The sequence below is a fragment of the Zea mays genome, chromosome 7 (genome assembly GCF_902167145.1).
Source record: "Zea mays cultivar B73 chromosome 7, Zm-B73-REFERENCE-NAM-5.0, whole genome shotgun sequence".
In the NCBI taxonomy this organism is placed as follows: Eukaryota; Viridiplantae; Streptophyta; class Magnoliopsida; order Poales; family Poaceae; genus Zea; species Zea mays.
In genome coordinates, this window is record NC_050102.1 from 106,704,930 (window position 1) to 106,724,842 (window position 19,913).

Genomic DNA, 19,913 nt, shown 5'->3' on the forward strand with positions numbered 1-19,913 from the left:
TTCGATTCCGAAGGCACCTCAATTTCCCTTCATTGACTCCGCCAAACAGCAAAGCCCCTGGTTTGTACCCACAGGATACAGCATATCTCTTCAGTTCTTCTTTTTCAGTTTTTGATAACTCTTGCCCTAGTATATCTTGAAAATTGAAGTTTTCCTCTTTCAAAGTATCTTCAATTTGCTCTTTTCCTTTCTCAATTGTTGTGTCCATCGCGGCCGCAGCAGCTTCTTCCTCAGCCATTTTTAGAAGTATGTTATCAATATCATCAAGTGTGGTTTCTAGATCAGGATCTTCGGCGGTCTCAGCCCTGGCACCTTCGGCTCCGGTGGCTGCAGCTTCGGCATCGCTGGCGCCTTCAGCGGCGCCAACGCTTTCAGTAATTGGTATTTTTGGCGCTGATGCCAGCGGCGGTGTCTTATGAATAACATCGGCCACTTGGATAATTCTCCGTTTTTTCAGCTTAGTAGGACTTTCCGTTGCTGAAGGCTCCTTTTCCTTCTGAAAAAGCTTCGTCAGTTACGGCGCCAGCGGACTTAGCTTGATAGGCAAAGGTTCACTCATTACCTTTAGAATTTCTTCCACATCGGCAGCAGAAGGCGTCGCAGGAGCTTCTCCTTCTTGGCCCGACGTTTTTGGTTCCGGGGCTGTAGCTTTCCTTTTGTTTGAAGTAGCTATCTTCGGCTCAGGGCTTGGTTTTCTTTTCTCAAAAATTTCTTTGTCCTTTTTAGCTAATTTGGTAGCTTCTTTGTCAAGGACGCTGGCAACTCTTTTCCTTTTCTGGCCTTCGGCACCTCTGCCTAATTGCTCATAGTCAGGATAATCAAAATTCAAGGCATCCATCACCTGATTCATTCTTCGCTTCGGACGAGTACCGAAAGCCACAGTCATTAACTGATCTTCTTTCTTAAAATAGTTGCCAAGGATCTCGTTGCACATAACCTCAATTGTGTCCAACCACTCTTGGCAAGGTGCTTTAAAATGTTTTTTAAACTTGTAATAATAAGGTAGCCGAACAAGCTCTTTATTCTTCTTCTCCCCTTTCAGCTTCGGCATGTCCCATTCCCTCAAAGTTGGGAATACTCTGAAGGCTAAGAATTCTTGGACCAGATCCCTGGTGCCAATGTGCTCTACAACAACCCGAAATTTGCCCAGTGCAATCTGACATGGACTATCTGGAGACATGACGCATTGGGGTCTAGTTTCTCCGAAGGTTAAACTCAAAGGGCTCTGAACTAGTTTCTCCTTCTTCTCATCTACTTTGACATAAAACCATTCACTCTTCCAGCCAGCTGGCCATTTCGTACGATAGCTGATAACTGGATACTTGGCATCTTTCCGATATGCAAAATTGTAGCAGCCGAAATTATCATGCAGCCCATCTTCTCTAGCTTTTGTATGGTAATGAATCTCGTGTGCCCGGCAAAAACCTTCGGCAAGTGGCTCTGCCTCTTGGCTTCGAAGTGCCCAGATGTAGACACTAAGCCTAACAATGGCGTTAGGAGTTAACTGATTAAGGAGAATCCCAAATCTCTCTAAAACATCTGCAATCATCCCATGCAGGGGAAATCTTAACCCTGCTTTGAAGAAGCTCTTAAAAACCACCACCTCATCGTTTTCTGGCTTTGGGGTAATTTCCTCTCCTCCGAAGCGAATCAGCTCCCTTTTGCCTTCTCTAAAATAGCCTAGCTTCAGTAACTTAGCCATATCACCTTCGGTAATAGTAGACTTCCCAAACTCTAAGTGGCTGGGTTTAGATGGCGTTGCACCGTACTCATCTTCAAATTCATCTTCTTCAATGTCAGCTTGTTTTGCTTCGGCGGCAGATGTATCCCCTGATGTTGCCAGCCCAGACCGCCTCATTGCTTCGGAAATTGGAACAGTTTCAGTGGCTTCGGCCTCATCTCCCTCACGTTCAACCCTGGCAGTGGAACGCACTCTAGCCATTTGATTCTGAACTTCTAGAAGTTTTTTGAAATTAATGACCTTTTTCCGAAGCTCTTCTTGTGACGAAGCAGAATCCAAGGTGGTGCTTCGTTTGAGCGCAAGGGTCAAGCTTCGGCTATGGTTAAATTCTTGGCAGCAAAATAGTGCAATAGCAATGAATTCTATGGTAACTTCACACCTACTCGTCTGTTTATATAGTGCTGCAGGTAAGAAGGTGAATCGTTAAGTCTCCTACACCGGACGAACAGTCGCTCGCACCCACTGAACGGTGGGCCACAAAACCCGAGAAGTTGAATCTGCATGGTGGGACCACTCTGTGCTCGGAAATTTTATCGTTTCCCGGCAAAGAGCTCAGGGAAGGTGTTTTTCGGACCTTCGGCTTCCCGAAGCCTAAGATACTTTTTCACGGATCAAGCTCGTTATGAAAAACGATCTAGCACCGTGAAGGGGCTACTGTTGGGGTCATGCTTCGTCGCCGAAGGTCCTGCAGGAAGACACACCTTCGGCAAATCCGTTTAAACGTAGTGCCAAAGCTACCACTCATGAAGCTTCGGTATTATGACGTATCTGAAGACGAGGATTCGAACCGACTTAAAGATGAAATGACTTCTTAGTCCGTAAGGGTCAGAGTCATAATTGTAATCTTTTGTAAGGGGCATGATTGTAATTCCTCACAGGCTGCGTCTTGTGCCTATAAATAGATGAACAGTACTCCTTTACTGTTCACGCAATCCTGTAATCATTGACGCATTACACTGGAATTATTGTCTTTGCCAAGGCAAAGGTATAAATGTACCTAAATATTATGTTTTAATATTTAGGTTTGTATAATAAGATATATGTATAATAATATTTATCTTTGGTATAAATTTCTTTAATGTTTCATATTTTGTTATTGTTTATATTGTTGTATAGAGTTGATCACGAAGGTAAGACCTTCATGATATTTTGCTTATGGTCTCCGTCCGAAGTTCATTATATCCTAAGGGAGATAATGCTTCAGCGGACGAAGAGCATTAACATTTAACATTTTATGTTGCCTTGTTCTTAATTCATAGTATTTGAGAACAAGTCCCCAACAACCACCATCCCCTTTCCCTTCGGATCCATCTCTTCGGGCGATTAGTCCCTTTTGTGAAGAGAACGCCTCTGAGACCAATTGAGAGCACCTAGAGGGGGGTGAATAGGTGATCATGCAAAACTTAAGACTTAAAGCCACAAAACTTGATTAAGTGTTAGCACAATGAAATCAAGTGGCTTAGGACCGAGCTCTTGTGAAACACAATAGTCACAGTGTGAACAAGCACAAGAGACACGATGATTTATCCCATGGTTCGGCCAAGTATAACACTTGCATACTCCACATTGTGGCGTCCCAATGGACGAGAGTTGCACTCAACTCCTCTCAAGTGATCCAATGATCAACTTGAATACCATGGTGTTTTTCTTTCTTTCACTATATCCCGTTCGCCAGGAATCTCCACAACTTGGAGCCTCTCGCCCTTACAATTGATGATTACAAAGAAGCACGAATGTAAGGGAGGGAAAAGCAACACACACACAAGACTCAAAGCAAGAGCACAAACACGCACACTAGTCACAACTTGAGCTCTAAGTTCACACACGGAGTTCTCAAATCAAGAGGAGCTCAAATTGCTATCACAAAGAATCAAATGCGCTAGAATGAAGTCTTGGTGCTTAGAGATGATCAAAGAATGCTTGTCTATCTCCTCCATGCGCCTAGGGGTCCCTTTTATAGCCCCAAGGCAGCTAGGAGCCGTTGGAGGCAATCAGGGAAGGCAATACTTGCCTTCTGTCGGGTGGCGCACCGGACAGTCCGGTGTGGCACCGAACAGGCACTGTTCAGTGTCCGGTGCAGATTGCCTTCCTAAAATGGCACAGCCGACCGTTGAAGATTTGGAGCCGTTGGCGCACCGGACACTGTCCGGTGCCCCCATCTGACCGTTGGCTCAGCCATGCGTCACGCGTGGATTGCGCGGCCGACCGTTGGCTCTGCCGACCGTTGGCTCACCGGACAGTCCGGTGATTTTTAGCCGTACACCGCCGACGAATTCCTGAGAGTGGCCAGTTGACCAGAAGCCAGCCTGGCGCACCGAACATTGTCCGGTGCGCCACCGGACACAGTCCGGTGCACCCAGACTGCGCTGAGTCTTGGCTGCTTCAACCAAGTCCTTTTCTTTTTCTATTTTCTCTGATTCTAGCACTTAGACAAATATGTTAGTACACAAAAAACAATGTACTAAGTCTAGAATCATACCTTCTTGATGATTTGCACTTCACCCGCCATTTTGCACATAATTCCTCACTTAGTTTGTGTTGGTCACTTTAATCACCAAAATACTTTAGAAATGGCCCAAGGGCACATTTCCCTTTCAAGTATAAGAAGTATAATCTACCAAGAAGAACAATAAAAAGCAAATAGCTGACTTACCTGAAGATTGGAGAAGAACAATGGTAAACCCAAGTCTTGGGGAGCGATGTCATGGCTTGACGGAGGAACATCAGTGGAACAATTTGAAAAACGTTGCCAGGGGCGAGCTCAGTCCCACCAGTGGATACTAGACTTCTCGCATCTAGCTCGCCGACCTCCAAGGCGACTTGTTTGCTCGAAGCCATAGAAGCTTGCATCGCCATCGCCCCATCAGACCGTGGTGGAGACGACCCAACATGGACATCCATGGAGGTGTGGGAAGGAGAGCTCACCTAAACACCCTCGGGGGCTGGGTTCCAGCTCGTGCCACCCACCAGAGCCGGATCACTACCAGCAACACCCTCGGGGGCTTGGTTGCAGCTTGCGCTACCCACCAGAGACGGATCACTACCGGCGACACCCTCGAGGGCTGGGTAACTGCCAGCACCATCCTCGGGGGCTGGGTTTTTTTATAGCAGCCACCTCTAAGGCTGAAGGATCCTCTATCACCTCCATGTGAGTCGGGTAATTCAGATCAACGTCTTGGCATTGAAGACTGCCTTCCAAAGTCAACGATGCACGAGACATTGCTCGGGATACATCCAGTCCCACGTCTAGAATTTCTAAACAAACAACCATCATGTCATCAGCATTTGGCTCCGATAGCATATCCTCAGGGACGACCTCCTTAAGGGCTTGATCAAAATTTGATATTGACAGTTCCTGTAGGCTGACAAGAGCTGACAGAGTTGGAGAAGGAATATCACTATCCCCCTTACTACCTTTGTAATGCCGGTTGTTCTTACGAATCAGTGAGACTTCTTCTTCCTCATCTTCATCAAATATACGGACAACAGTCGGTGCACGGTCACACCCAATGGGTTCAACTTCAGGACGGTCACACCCATTGGGATCAACTTCAGGACAGTCACACCCATTGGGATCAACTTTAGGACGGTCACACCCATTGGGATCAACTTCACGACTATCACACCCATTGGGTTCAACTTTAACATGGACGCAACCATTAGGATCAACCTCAGGAAGGACCTCTCTTTTCACTTCACCACAAGCTGGAGCAGAAGGACCTGCATCCTGGTCCAAACATGACAGTCGCCGAAGTCGCCTCTTCTTTTTCTTCTTTTCCTCAACAGGCGCAGTCGGGCGGCTAACTTGGCGAGGACGCTTTGGGTGAGCGCCCTCAGGTTTTCGAGTCTCCACTGCTTTGTCAAGCTCTTGTCCAACTGTGATAGCCATCGGCTCAGCATGGGTCGAGTCAGAAGATTCCCCAGCTAACATACTAAGCACAACATCTATCTCTGCATCATCTGGACTAGCTGGCATCTCAAAGTGAATTTGCTTCTCATCATTGGGAAGATTCCGAAGAGGAGCAATCAGAGCCTCAATGTCCTCAGGGGAGGGTCGCACTCTAAGACCCAGACCACCATCACTAGTACGAGGGTTGGACACAAATTCAGAAAATGACCTATGAGGTGGCAGATTCCAAGCAGAATAGGCAACAGGAGCACCAACATTTGACACTCTGCCCCTCAGAATCATGTCCAGTCCGCTCACCAGATCCTCAGTAGGAATTCTCTTGTTGGTGACCCGGGTAGAGTCGTTGATACCGCTGTACAAATAAGCTGGGTACGCCCTATCTTTCAAAGGCTGAATATTTTTGAAGACGAAGTCAGCGACCACAGCTTCAGCAGTCAAACCTCTATCTTTCAATGAGCAGATCTCGGCAAGCAACACCTTCGCCTCTGTTACCTCCGAAGAGGTCGGAGATTCTACCTAGCTCGGAGTATGGACATCTGGCTGCCTCCCCGACCGAGGGGGAAGGGACTTGCAGTGATTCTCCATGATAAACCACTCTAGGCGCCACCCTTTGATGCTATCCTTCAGAGGGATATCGAGGCACTCTGACTTCCTCCCGCGACACAGTTCCAGACTGGCACCGCCAACAAGTTGGTGCTGTCCCCCAGCCATCCCGAGCCAACAATGATACAGATACCTCCATAGGCCGAAATGGGGAAGAATTCCGAGGAAGGCCTCACACAGATGAATAAATATGGAAATTTGCAAGATAGAATTGGGATTCAGGTGGGTCAAGTTCAGATTGTAAAAATCAAGGAGACCGCGGAAGAAGGGAGAAACAGGAAGAGTGAGACCACGAATGAGAAAGGGAACATAAACGACGGACTCATGAGTGTCCTCCGTCGGAACAGTAACTCCGCGGCAAATCCGCCAAGAACAGAGTTCTTTTGGGGGTAAAACTCCGGCATCCACAAGGCGCAGAAGATCAAATTCTGAAATTACAGACATATGGTTACCCACGAACGACAATTGATTGTTGGGGTCGATTGGAGGGATGATAGCCACGGTGGAGCTCTGCTTCTTCCGCTTGGGCGCCATCGAAGTCTCGCCGGTGGATCGAACGGGGGCGAAATCTCAGGGAAACAGAAGAGTGGTTCGAGGCGGAAATGTGAAGTTAGGGCTCAGAAATCAAAAGCGCACATCGGCATGAGTATAAATGGGGTTTTCCCAGGTTGGGCGCCATTTCTAAAAAGGGACAAGTCATCACTCGGGAAAGAGAGACTTCAGACATAACTCGGTTGTTACCTCTAAAAACTCCAACAGAGTCAAACATAACTCGACTGTTACCTCTAAAACGCCAACAGTGTCAGGCACCAATCGGTTGTTACCTCTAAAACACCGACAACATCAAACACCGATCGGCTGTTACCTCCAAAACACCGACAGTGACAAGCATAACTCGGTCGTTATCTCTAAAACACCGAAAGTGCCAAGCACGACTCGATAGTTACTTCTAAAATGCCAGTGTCATCAGTTATCGCTCGGTGATTATTTCCAATAAAACCGGCAGTGTTAGGCGCAAAGACGAACTATCAAGCGACTATAAAAAAGGGAACGGCGAGAAAATGAAAATTTGCTCGGAACAACTGAAACTTCTTCATTACATAGTGGAGGGGCCTTCGCAAACTCAAAGGCTGACCCATTATGAATCAGCCTTTTTCCCTTTTTACTACATTACATTACTACATTACTTACATTACACTATACTACTAACTACTACTACATTATTTCACTACTACTACTAATTATCTATACTAATATTTAAGCCAGGGGCGCTTTGCCACCGACCTTGCTGCTGCTGCTACTGCCCTTGCCGTCGTCGCCGCCCTTGCCGCTGCCGTCGCCTCCACCACCCTTGCTGTCGTCGTCGCCGCCATCGTCGCCATCACCGCCGTCGCCCTCGTCGTAGCCATCGCCGCCGCTCCCTTCCTCGAACGAGTCAGAAGAGTTCTCCTCGTCCGAGGAGACCTCCGACTCATCCGTACCCTCGAGCCCGGCGCGCTTGACGGACCGGATGTACGTCCACACCTCGGTGGCTATGCCCTAGGAGTCGTCCGAGTCATCGAACGACGGAGGGGGAGCGTAGACCGGAGACCCCTCGGACTCGGAGGAGAACTCCTCCTCCGAGTACTCGGAGTCACCGAAGTCCTCCGACGAAGGACTCGGTTCACGCTTCCGTTTGTCGCCGGAGCGACGCGGCGAGCCCTGACCTTTCTTGTCCTTGCCGATGGCTAGATGGAAGAGAAGAGAGGGTTGAGAAAGAAACAATGGATGATCAGAGGATGTGTGATAACAACAACGGAGCAAACAAGCTATTTATAGAGGCCGATAGCAACTGTTCATCTCCTACCACGCCCACCGAACAGTCGCAAGTATTCAATAAGCAATTCAAATCGCCTGAAGGCGAGTGAGGCAGCAGACGATGCTTCGCGTAACACGACACCATTTGGACTAAGGTCAACTGCTTGGGCAATATGATTACACCCAGCGGTCACGTCAAGTTACCACTCCAGGACAATGTGCTAAACGCTTTGCGTACCAAGACGTCCCTTGGTCACACCCATTGGAAAACACCCATTGGGTGGGGGACATCCAGGAATTTTCTATACGAGAGAAATAAGAAGTTGTGAACAAAGTCGAGCCAAGTCGCGCTTGCGCCTATGAGCCAAGTGCAAAGCAGCGTTGTGCGTGGGCCTGCATGCGCTTATCCAGCCGACCGATAAAATTGCCATGCGTAAGCAATCCAGACTGGCTCGCACTGATGCGTGTTGCGGTCGGTTCACACGTAATTTTTTCCCTAGCCGTGGCCCGTGGGACTGTGGGAGGACCAAAGACGAGCTCTACTGACTGCTGAGACCTACGAGCAGGTGCCCGTCATGTGAGGCAAGCATAGGTTTTTGAAAGAGAAATGTGCCCTTGGGCCATTTCTATAAATGTTTTGGTGATTAAATGCTCAACACATATTGGTTTGTGCTAAGTGTCAAAGAGATGCAGATGGAAAATCAAGGTATGATTCTAGCCTTAGTAAATTGTTTTTGGTACTAACATTATTCTACTAAGTGCTTGGAACCTTGTCAAATCGAGAGAAATCAGATCGGAGAAGTTTGGCTAAGTACAGCCAGACTTGCATCAGCCTGCGGTGCACCGGACAGTGTCCGGTGCCCAAGCTGCTCCCCTGGCGAACAGACCGCTCTCGGAAAAACTCAGCACGTCGTGACTATAATTCACCGGACTGTCCGGTGAGCCAGCAGCGCCCACGCCAACGGTCGACAACGCAATTAGCGGGCGACGCGTGGACTTCGCCAATGGTCACCAGGCCGCACCGGACTGTTCGGTGTGCCACGAGCGCTGCGGCTGCAACAGTCAGCTTCGCTAGAAAAGGAAGGAAATCGCACACTGTTCCCTGTCCGGTGGGGCACTGGACTGTCCGGTGCGCCCACGGACAGAAGGCAATTATGGCCTTCCAAAGGAAGCTCCAACGGCTCCTACCTGCCTTGGGGCTATAAATGGACCCCTAGGTGCATGGAACAGGACACTAAGCACCTCTTGAACATCCTAAGACACAGAGACTTCGCATTCACGCATTTGGTTCACTGTGATAGAGATTCGACCACTTTTCTGAGTTGTAACTCCGTTGTGCTGCTTTCCTGTGCTCATTCTTGTCTTGTGTGCATGTTGCTGCAACTCTCGCTCGTGTGTGTGTTGTTTTTCCCTCCTTACTCTTGTACTCATTTGAGATCATTTTGTGTAATGCGTGAGAGACTCCAAAGTGTTTTGTATGCCAAATATATGTCAATGACATAATATTTGGTTCTACTAATCAAAAGTCTTGTGAGGAGTTTAGTAGGGTGATAATGCAGAAATTCGAAATGTCTATGATGGGCGAGTTGAACTACTTCCTTGGATTCCAAGTGAAGAAACTCAAGGAAGGAACCTTCATCTCTCAAACAAAGTACACTCAAGACTTACTCAAGAGGTTTGGGATGAAGGATGCAAAGCCCACAAGGACACCGATGGGAACGGACGGACACTTGGACCTCAACAAAGGAGGTAAGTCCATTAACCAAAAGGCATACCTGTCTATGATAGGTTCTTTACTTTATCTTTGTGATAGTAGACCGAATATTATGCTAAGCGTATGCATGTGTGCTAGATTTCAATCCAACCCCAAGGAATGTCACCTTGTGGTCGTTAAGCAGATTCTTAGATATTTAGTCTCTACGCCTTGCTTTGGGATCTGGTATCCAAAGGGGTCTACCTTTGACTTAATCGGATATTCAGACTCCGACTATGCCGGGTGCAAGGTCGATAGGAAGAGTACATCACAGATTTGTCAGTTTCTAGGAAGGTCCCTGGTGTCCTGGAGCTCTAAGAAACAAACATCCATTGCCTTATCCACCGCTGAGGCCGAGTATGTTGCCACAGGACAGTGTTGCGTGCAACTGCTTTGGATGATGCAAACCCTCCGAGACTTTGGCTACAATCTGAGCAAAGTCGCACTCCTATGTGATAATGAGAGTGCAATCCGCTTGGCGGATAATCCTGTTGAACACAGCCGCACTAAGCACATAGACATCTGACATCACTTTTGGAGAGACCACCAGCAAAGGGGAGATATCGATATTTATCATATTAGCACCGAGAACTAGCTAGCCGATATCTTCACCAAGCCTTTAGATGATACAAGGTTTTGCAGGTTGCGTAGTGAGCTAAATGTCTTAGATTCGTGGAACTTGGATTGATCAACAACATACATGTGTTTTATGTCTTTGATCAAGTTATTTTAAGCATTAATGTCTTTACTTGCCTATTTTTGGTGCTCAAGTTGTACAAGTCATCCCTGGACCTCACAAGTCCCTATGCACATGATGCACATGTTTAGGGGGAGGATGTACTACAACTTGATCCTTTGAGACTAACGTGTTTGCTTGAGTACTTTTGATATAGTCTCAAAGTTGAATTGAAAGGGAAAAGGTGAACTTGGACAAAGAAAGGGCTTCCACTGCATTCCGGTATCAATGTAACTTGTCCCAAGTTCCTATTTGTGTTTTCTCATTGCCTTTGATCTTATTTGGCATTTGTGTGAGGCAATGGGGTTAAAGGGCCAAACAGTTCTCATGTTTTGGTGCTTAATGCCAAAGGGGGAGAAATTAAGGCCAAAGCAACTGGATCAGCCAACCACTTGTGAATTTCAAAATTTTAGTGTTAGATTCTTGGTGTTTGATCAAAACACTCTTATTGCAAAAATTGTTCTCTTGTGGGGGAGAAATTTGATTATGCAAAAAGGGGGATTGTTTGGCACTTGATCAAAATTACTCTTGAAAGATCTCTTGATTTGCCAAAACAAGTGTTTTTGACATAGAGACAGGAAAACGAATTTGTTTTGAGAAAATAAACCAAGTGGTGGCAAAAGTGATCCAAATATGCCAAATCCTATGTGAGATGAATTGGTCTTCAATTTGCACTCTTTAGCTTATCTTTGAAAATGTTGTTGCATTTTGAGTTGCTTTTAGTGTGTTGGCATAAATCACCAAAAAAGGGGAGATTGAAAGAGAAATGTGCCCTTGAGCCATTTCTATAAATGTTTTGGTGATTAGATGCTCAAAACATATTGGTTTGTGCTAAGTGTCAAAGAGATGCAAATGGAAAATCAAGGTATGATTCTAGCCTTAGTAAATTGTTTTTGGTACTAACATTATTCTACTAAGTGCTAGGAACCTTGTCAAATCGAGAGAAATCGGATTGGAGAAGTTTGGCTAAGTCTAGCTAGACTTGCATTAGCATGCGGTGCACCGGACAGTGTTCGGTGCCCAGACTGCTCCCCTGGAGAATAGGCCGCTCTCGAGAAAAACTCAGCGCGTCGTGGCTATAATTCACTGGACCGTCCGATGTGCACCGGACTGTCCAGTGAGCCAGCCGTGCCCATGCCAACGGTCGGCAGCGCAATCAGCGGGTGACGCGTGGACTTCGCCAACGGTCACCAGACCGCACCGGACTGTCCGATGTGCCACGGGCGCCGTGGCTGCAATGGTCAGCTTCGCCAGAAAAGGAAGGAAATCGCACATTGTTCCCTGTCCGGTGGGGCACCGGACTGTCCGGTGCGCCCACGGGCAGAAGGAAACTATGGCCTTACAAATGGAGCTCCAATGGCTCCTAGCTACCTTGGGGCTATAAAAGGGACCCCTAGGCGCATGGAATTGGACACCAAGCAGCTCTTGAACATCCTAAGATGTCGAGACTTCACATTCATGCATCTAGCTCACTGTGATAGAGATTCGAGCACTTTTCTGAGTTGTAACTCCGTTGTGCTGCTTTCTTGTGCTCGTTCTTGTCTTGTGTGCGTGTTGCTGCAACTCCCGCTCGTGTGTGTGTTGCTTTTCCCTCCTTACTCTTGTAATCATTCGAGGTCATTTTGTGTAAGGCGTGAGAGACTCCAAAGTGTAGATATTCCTCACAAAGGGATATACTTGAGATAATGTAATACCCAATTTGTAAGAGATAATATAAAAGGAGAGAAAATTTATTTTTTTCCTTTATTTATATGTGTGTGTTGTATCTATTTACCATCACATGTGAACACTATATTTAAAAACCAATAAATAATAAAAGATATGTCACTAAATTGTGCATCATGCTGGACATTATTTTGTGTGCATTTTGTGGCAATGCAAAAATAAAATAAAGATAAATATACTAATACCTAAATGGGAATTTAAGATTTAGAGGGAATTCTAGAAATGTGGAGAAAAGAAAAAGATAAAGGATATGAATAAATAAATAATATATGTAAATAAATATCTCCAAAATTAGTACCTCTAATTTCACAAAAATAATTTGTAGTGATGAGCCACAAAAGCTTGAATTTAAGTTTGAATTCAAATTTAAATTTGGAAATAGAGAAAAAGGGAAAAATAAAAGAAAACAAAATAGAAAAGGGTAAACATGCATAACTGGGCCTTGCGCGGGTATTTGGCCCACTCCTGAATTCAACTGCTCGGCCCAAACCATCCATTCCGCCCGCGCGCGCGTAACGGCCGCAGACACCGACTGGTGGGACCCAGCAGTCAGGCACACGCTCCACCGCAGTCTGGCGCGCGGAATCACTGGCTTGTGGGCCCTCCTGGTCAGGCGCCCACCTCCCCCTTCCTTCGCCGCTCAGTTCGGGCGAGCTCGGTCATGGCGGGCTTTGCGGACTCCGTTGTGGGCACTCGCAAACCGATCTCGGGCGACCATAAGAAGGACGAAGCTGAGTCCTTATCCTCCCCTTTATTCTGTCAACGCGCAAACAGTCCCAACCGAACCAACCTCCACCATCACCGTGAGAACTCTGAGGGCCGAGATCTGCTGCACGGGGCAAGCTTTCCCCCTTGCCGATCTGGGCGCATTGTCGGGCCGTGGAGCATCGCGGGTGCGTGGTGAAGCCGTCCGTGGTCTCGGCGGGGCGAATCAAGAGTCGGTGCAGGAGGAATCGCTCATCGGCGTGTCAACGACGACGGAAACCGCGTCGTCCCGTGGGCAGCCTCTTCCTCGCCTCTATCCCCAATGAGTACCTCCCCCAAGGGCTTCGTATTCATCCGCGCATCATGTAGAGGGCAATAGGAGGGAGTTTCGGGCTCGAATTTGGTGGTTCGGCCGTCCGCGGCCATGGCGCCGCCGTCTTGGGTTGATCGGAGAGAAGGAGAGAGTGGAAGAATCGTGGGCACCGTAGATCCGATTACCTGCGGTGGAGATTAGACAGCAGGTAACGATTCGACCAGCACGATCGTGGGCCATTAGATTGGGGACAAATACCATGATCGGATCCCTAGTATTTAAAATACTCATCGTTGGATTCAGATCTGAGGATCGTGGATGCATACTGGTTCGGTAGTGTGTGGTTCTAATCTGGGGCGCACCTTTTAGATCCAACGGCCCATCATGGCTGATACCACTTCGGAGTCCTCTTTTACATAAGAACCCTCGGGGTTCTAAAAAATAGAACCCGCCGTCCAATCTGATACACCAATGTGTCTTAGGAAGCTTTATGTAGAAGCCCCTGTGTTTTCTAGTATTTGAGGCTCAGTCCAGAGAACAGAAAAACCAGGGAAATTAAATTAGAAATAGATTTTTAGTATTAAATTAATTGCAGAAACTTGTTTAATTTGTAGAAAATTCATATGAACTCCAAATTGATCCATTCCAGTTCCTATAATTTTGTAATATTATGGTCTATCAAATAGTGCCACTGTTTTGACATGAAAGACATATTAAAATTTATCTCTTACTTAATCTTGTATTAAATACATAAAACCTTGCGAAATTCATAACTTAAAATCTATAACTCCAAATTTAATTATTCCTGTTCCTATGATCTTATTTTATTAGGTAGATTATTAATGTATATTTTGTTGACATGTTTGGTGTGATGTTAATTTCTCCTTTATACTATGTATGTTTGTATTGATGCGAGTAGACGATCAAGCCATAGAGGATACAGGGATCCAACATGTGGAGACTGCTGAGCAGGAGCGTGTTGAAGGCAAGTGGTGCCCTTGATCACTTCATTTTTACTCTGTCACGTTCTTATTAATCATAATGATCTGCATAGGTTCATTTTGATGGGATCCAATAGGTTAGCCTAGTTTTAGCTATCTTTATACCTTGTTTTACCACTGAATATTTTTGGGTAGTATATGCTATTGTTGTGTGTGGTTTTGGGTATGGAGATATACATCACTCATTGTTACACTTTTGTTATCAGTTATTATTTACTGTGCATGATAATATCATTATGTTAATGGGAACATGGAGAACCACCTAGGAAAACAGTGCTACCACAAGGGTGGTATGGGACACCCTTGGCTGATTAACTAGGAAAGCTAGTGGATGACTACCTTACCCGAAAGGGGAAAGGGCAGTAGGGGAGTGGTCAGTGTAGGGAGGTCCTCGGGTTGATTTTGTTGCGATGGCGGTCAGGCGAGGGATTCCTGCACTGGAGCTTCCTAGAAACTGTAGCGGATTTTCTGAAGCTAGTGGAACTTTGTAAAGGCCTCATAGTGGTACCTTGCATCGCTTCCTTGGTAGAGGTGTATGGGTCCGATCAACCTCGTGGAAAATGAGTAACACGACTTGTGGGTAAAGATGTGCAACCTCTGCAGAGTGTAAAACTAGTATACTAGCCGTGCTCACGGTCATGAGCAGCTCGGACACTCACATGACTAATTTTTGGAAATTAATTCAATTTGTCATTTGCATTGAATTGGGATTATTTTATTATTATTTTTACTTATTATTACTATGGTTTGGTATTTACTTACATTTAGTAACTGCTAATAAAATTTTGACCAACTTATAAAAGCAATGCTCAGCTTCAACCTTTATTTTATTGATCAGCTTATACTTCACATGAACTCCCACCTTTGGTGAGTTCATGCACATTATTCCCCACAACTTGTTGAGCGATGAACATGTGTGAGCTCACCCTTGCTGTCTCACACCCCCACACAGGAGAAGAACATGTGGTCGAAGAGGAGCCGCCTAACACTGAGGCTTTTGACTTGATCTAGGTGGCGTCTCCCAGTCAGCTTTGTGGCGCCAGGGAATAATATTTAGTTCGTTTTATTTTATCATTTATTTTTTAAGACTTCCGCTATGTAATAAGTACATTTATGATATTTATGACATTTATCTCTATACACTTTGTTATTATATGTGTTGTCTTCTCTGGCGTATATATGAGATGCACCCGGCTTTGTTGGTTAAACCCAGGTGTGACAGAAGTGGTATCAGAGGAATGTTGACTGTAGGACGAAACCTAGATATAAATGGATAAAACCCCTACCTACTTACCTTACTCTGATTCATTCTATACTTACCTTATCTTGATCATGTCTCACATTTTGCTGTCATACTCTGATTACTCTTATCTCCACTCTAAGACAAGATGGGTTTCTCACCTTGGAATCCTACATTTATGTCATTCTTAAGAGATAGGGAACCTAAGACGAAATTAAAACTATTTTCTCTATTTAAAAATGTTGGTTGATTGTTCTGATGATAAATGTCTGATTTGCTTCTTTGATTGATTGAAATATGATAGATGGACATCTTAGCATGTACCGCCATAAGGTAATGAATTAGCTTTAGTAGGTACAACACCAATCTGCTTTGCTAATAAATCCCCCAAAGTAACATGATTCGTAATTACCTGCCTTGTCTACTGTTCTCTCTTGCCATATGTTTCTAACTCAGATGGTCAATACCAGGAAGGGTGGTGGAATTGATCTACCTCCCAATCGACACACTCGGAGGATATTTAGACAACCCCAACCACAACCAGCTGAGATGGATCCTCCACAGCCTCCACCAGCCGGAGCTGATCCCATAGTTACTGCCCAGATGCGGATAATGCAACAGATGGCAGACACCATGGTGGATATGCACGCGCAGATGCAGCAGGAACGCTAGGAGATGCGCTAAGAGCGAGAGGATATACGCCAGGAGCGAGAGGAGATACGCCAGGAGAGAAGGGCACAATAGCAACAGCAACATCAACAACAACAAGCACCACTGCCTCCACCACCACCTCAACTTCCACCCCGGGACAAGCACCGAGAATTTGTGAGTCACAACCCGCCGACCTTCGCCAGCTCGTTAGATCCACTAGATGCTGATGATTGGCTGAAGTCAATTGAGAAGATGTTCAACATCGCCCAAAGCTCTGACCGAGAGAAGGTTCTTTATGCTTCTGGTCGTCTGACAGGTCCTGCTGCTAACTGGTGGGATTCTTATGTTGCTGCCCATGATGCTACTGACACTATTAATTAGGCGGAATTCACAACTCGGTCAGAAACTACCACATTCCTGCTGGATTGATGAAGATAAAAAAGGAGTTTCTGTCATTGAAGCAAGGCAACATGTCTGTCAGTGAGTACTGTGACAAATTCATCCAGCTGTCAAGATATGCTCCTGATGAGGTGGCAGATGATGAAAGGAAGCAAGAGCACTTCACAGAAGGACTCAATGGGCCCCTACAGTATGCACTGGTTGCTCACACATTTCCATCATTTCAGAAGCTGCTGGATAAGGCACTTGCTATTGAACACAAGCGTGTTCAATTAGGAGACTTGAAGAGGAAGGCCATTACCCAGGGGCAGGGTAGCCGCAGTGTTCGTCCTCGCAACGTGCTGCCTCAGGGTACACCAACTCGTCCAGGAGGAGGACCACGCCCAACTCAGTACACTCCACAGGGATCTCCATGGACACCTCCCACTCGTCAGGCTGCCCCCACTGGCACCCCGACGAGGCCTACATGACACAAGACAGGCCCTACATGCTTCAAGTGCAGTCAGGTTGGGCATTATGCTAATTCTTGTCCGGCGGGGAATTCTAGTGCATCAGCTCAGAACAAGCAACAGACTCCTGGCAAGGGATTCATCATTGCCAGGGTTAATCAAGTCAGTGCTGAGGCCACTGCAGATGGTGCAGACATCGCTATCGGTATGTTTTACATTAATGCAATTCCAGCAGCATTATTATTTGATTTTGGAGCTACGCATTCATTTATGTCTGCTCGATTTGCCACCACCAATGAATTACCACTGCAAAACATGAAAACACTTATGACTGTAATTACACCTAAAGGACCTGTTGAAGCAAACTATATGACACAAAGATTAACACTAACAATTATGGGAAGGGAATTCTGGTCTACACCCATAGTACTAGAAGAAAGCAGTATAGATCTGTTACTTGGGATGTCTTGGTTAAGGAAAGCTAAGGCAGTTATACACTGTGATTAGGGAACCGTAGAACTTACCAGTTCCAAAGGGGAAAGATTTTAAGTTGAGATTACTGTAACCGCCTCTACCAGACCAGCCATATTTCTAGTAGATGGAAAATTTGTGGGTAGTAACATCCGAGTTGTTAGAGACTTTCCAGACGTTTTTCCTAAAGAGTTACCCGGAATGCCACCAGATAGGGAAGTCAAATTCGTTATTGATCTCTTACTGGTACTGCTCCCATTTCAAAAAGGCCATATAGGATGTTAGTGGAAGAGTTAAAAGAACGGAAGAAACAGTTAATGGAGTTGCAGGAAGTGGGGTACATTCGTCCGAGTTCCTCACCTTGGGGAGTGCCAGTACTGTTTGTACAGAAGAAGGATGGTTCACAAAGGATGTGTGTGGACTATAGATCGCTTAATGATGTTACTATGAAGAACAAGTATCTGCTACCTCGCATTGAGGATTTATTTGATCAGATGAGAGGTGCAAGGGTGTTCTCGAAGATTGATCTCCGATCGGGTTACCATCAAATGAAGATTAGGCCATCAGATATTCCCAAAACGGCTTTCTCGACCCGATATAGTTTATATGAATTCACGGTTATGTCATTTGGACAAACTAATGCACCGGACTATTTATGAATCTGATGAATAAGGTGTTTATGGAGTATCTGGACAGATTCGTCGTAGTATTCATCGACGATATTCTTATTTATTCCAAGAGTGATAGTGATCATGAGGAACATCTGAGATTGGTGCTACAGAAGCTACGGGATAATCAACTCTACACCAAGTATAGCAAATGCGAGTTCTGGATTGATGAAGTGCCATTCCTTGGACATATCATTTCCAATGGTGGGATATCAGTGGATCCTGCTAAAGTCAAGGAGATAGTGGCGTGGAGCATACCCAGTACAGTTACTGAAGTTCGGAATTTCTTGGGACTTGCAGGATATTATCGACGATTTATTGAAGGATTTTCTAAGATTGCTAAGCCCATGACCTCACTTCTGGAGAAGGGAAGAGAGATTAAGTGGGACTCGAAGTGCCAAGATAGTTTTAATCAACTGAAGTTGAGATTTATGTCACCCCCAGTGTTGGTTATGCCAGATCTACAGAAGGGATTTGACATTTATTGTGATGCATGTGGCCAAGGATTGGGATGTGTGCTTATGCAAGAAGGACATGTAATCGCCTACGCGTCTCGTCAGTTGCGGAAACATGAGTTGAACTACCCCACTCATGACTTAGAACTGGCAGTCGTAGTGCATGCGCTCAAGATATGGAGACACTATATTATGGGAACCAAGTGTCAAGTGTAGACCGATCACAAGAGTTTGAAGTACATATTCACTCAGAAGGATCTCAACCTGAAGCAACACCGATGGTTGGAACTCATTAAGGACTATGACTTGTAGATTCATTATCACTCGGGTAAGGCGAATCACGTTCATTCCGCTATTGTTGCCCAGCTACCCGATGAGATTGTTGAGGATTTCAGGAGACTCAACCTGGGAATTGTTGCACACACTGAAGGAGTCACCATCGAATTGGAACCTACCTTGCAGCAAGAAATTCGTAAGGGTCAGGTTTGTGATGATAAAATTCAAGAGATTAAGGATCTGATTACTGAAGGTAGAGGTCCAGAATTCACGGAGGATGAGCAAGGTACTGTATGGTTCAAGGACCGGATATGTGTTTCGGAGATTGATAGCCTTCGTGAGACTATATTGAAAGAAGCCCATGATTCTGATTACTCTATCCAGCCTGGTAGCACTAAGATGTATCAGGATTTGAAGCAGAAGTACTGGTGGTATGGGCTGAAGAGAGAGGTGGCTGCACATGTGGCTAAGTGTGATGTGTGTCAAAGAGTCAAGGCCGAACATCAAATACCAGCTGAACTATTACACCCGCTTAAGATACCCGAGTGGAAATGGGAAGAAATTGGCATGGATTTCATTGTTGGACTACCCCGCAATCCTGCAGGGTATGACTCTATTTGGGTGATTGTGGATAGACTGACGAAAGTGGCTCATTTCATACTTGTGAGGACTAATTACACGGGAGCCAAGCTAGCAGAATTGTATATGACTCAGATAGTTTGTCTACATGGGGTGCCTAAGAAGATCGTGTCAAACCGAGGATCACATTTTACTTCTCGGTTTTGGAAGAAGTTGCATGAGAGCTTGGATACACAGTTGAATTTTAGTTCGGCCTACCATCCTCAAACTGATGGGCAGACGAGAGGACTAACCAAGTGTTGGAGGATATGTTAAGAGCTTGTGCTCTCAAACATGGTGGCAGTTGGGATAAGAGCTTACCATATGCGGAGTTCTCGTACAATAATAGCTACCAGGCCAGTTTGAAGATGTCACCGTTTGAGGCTTTATATGGCAGGAAGT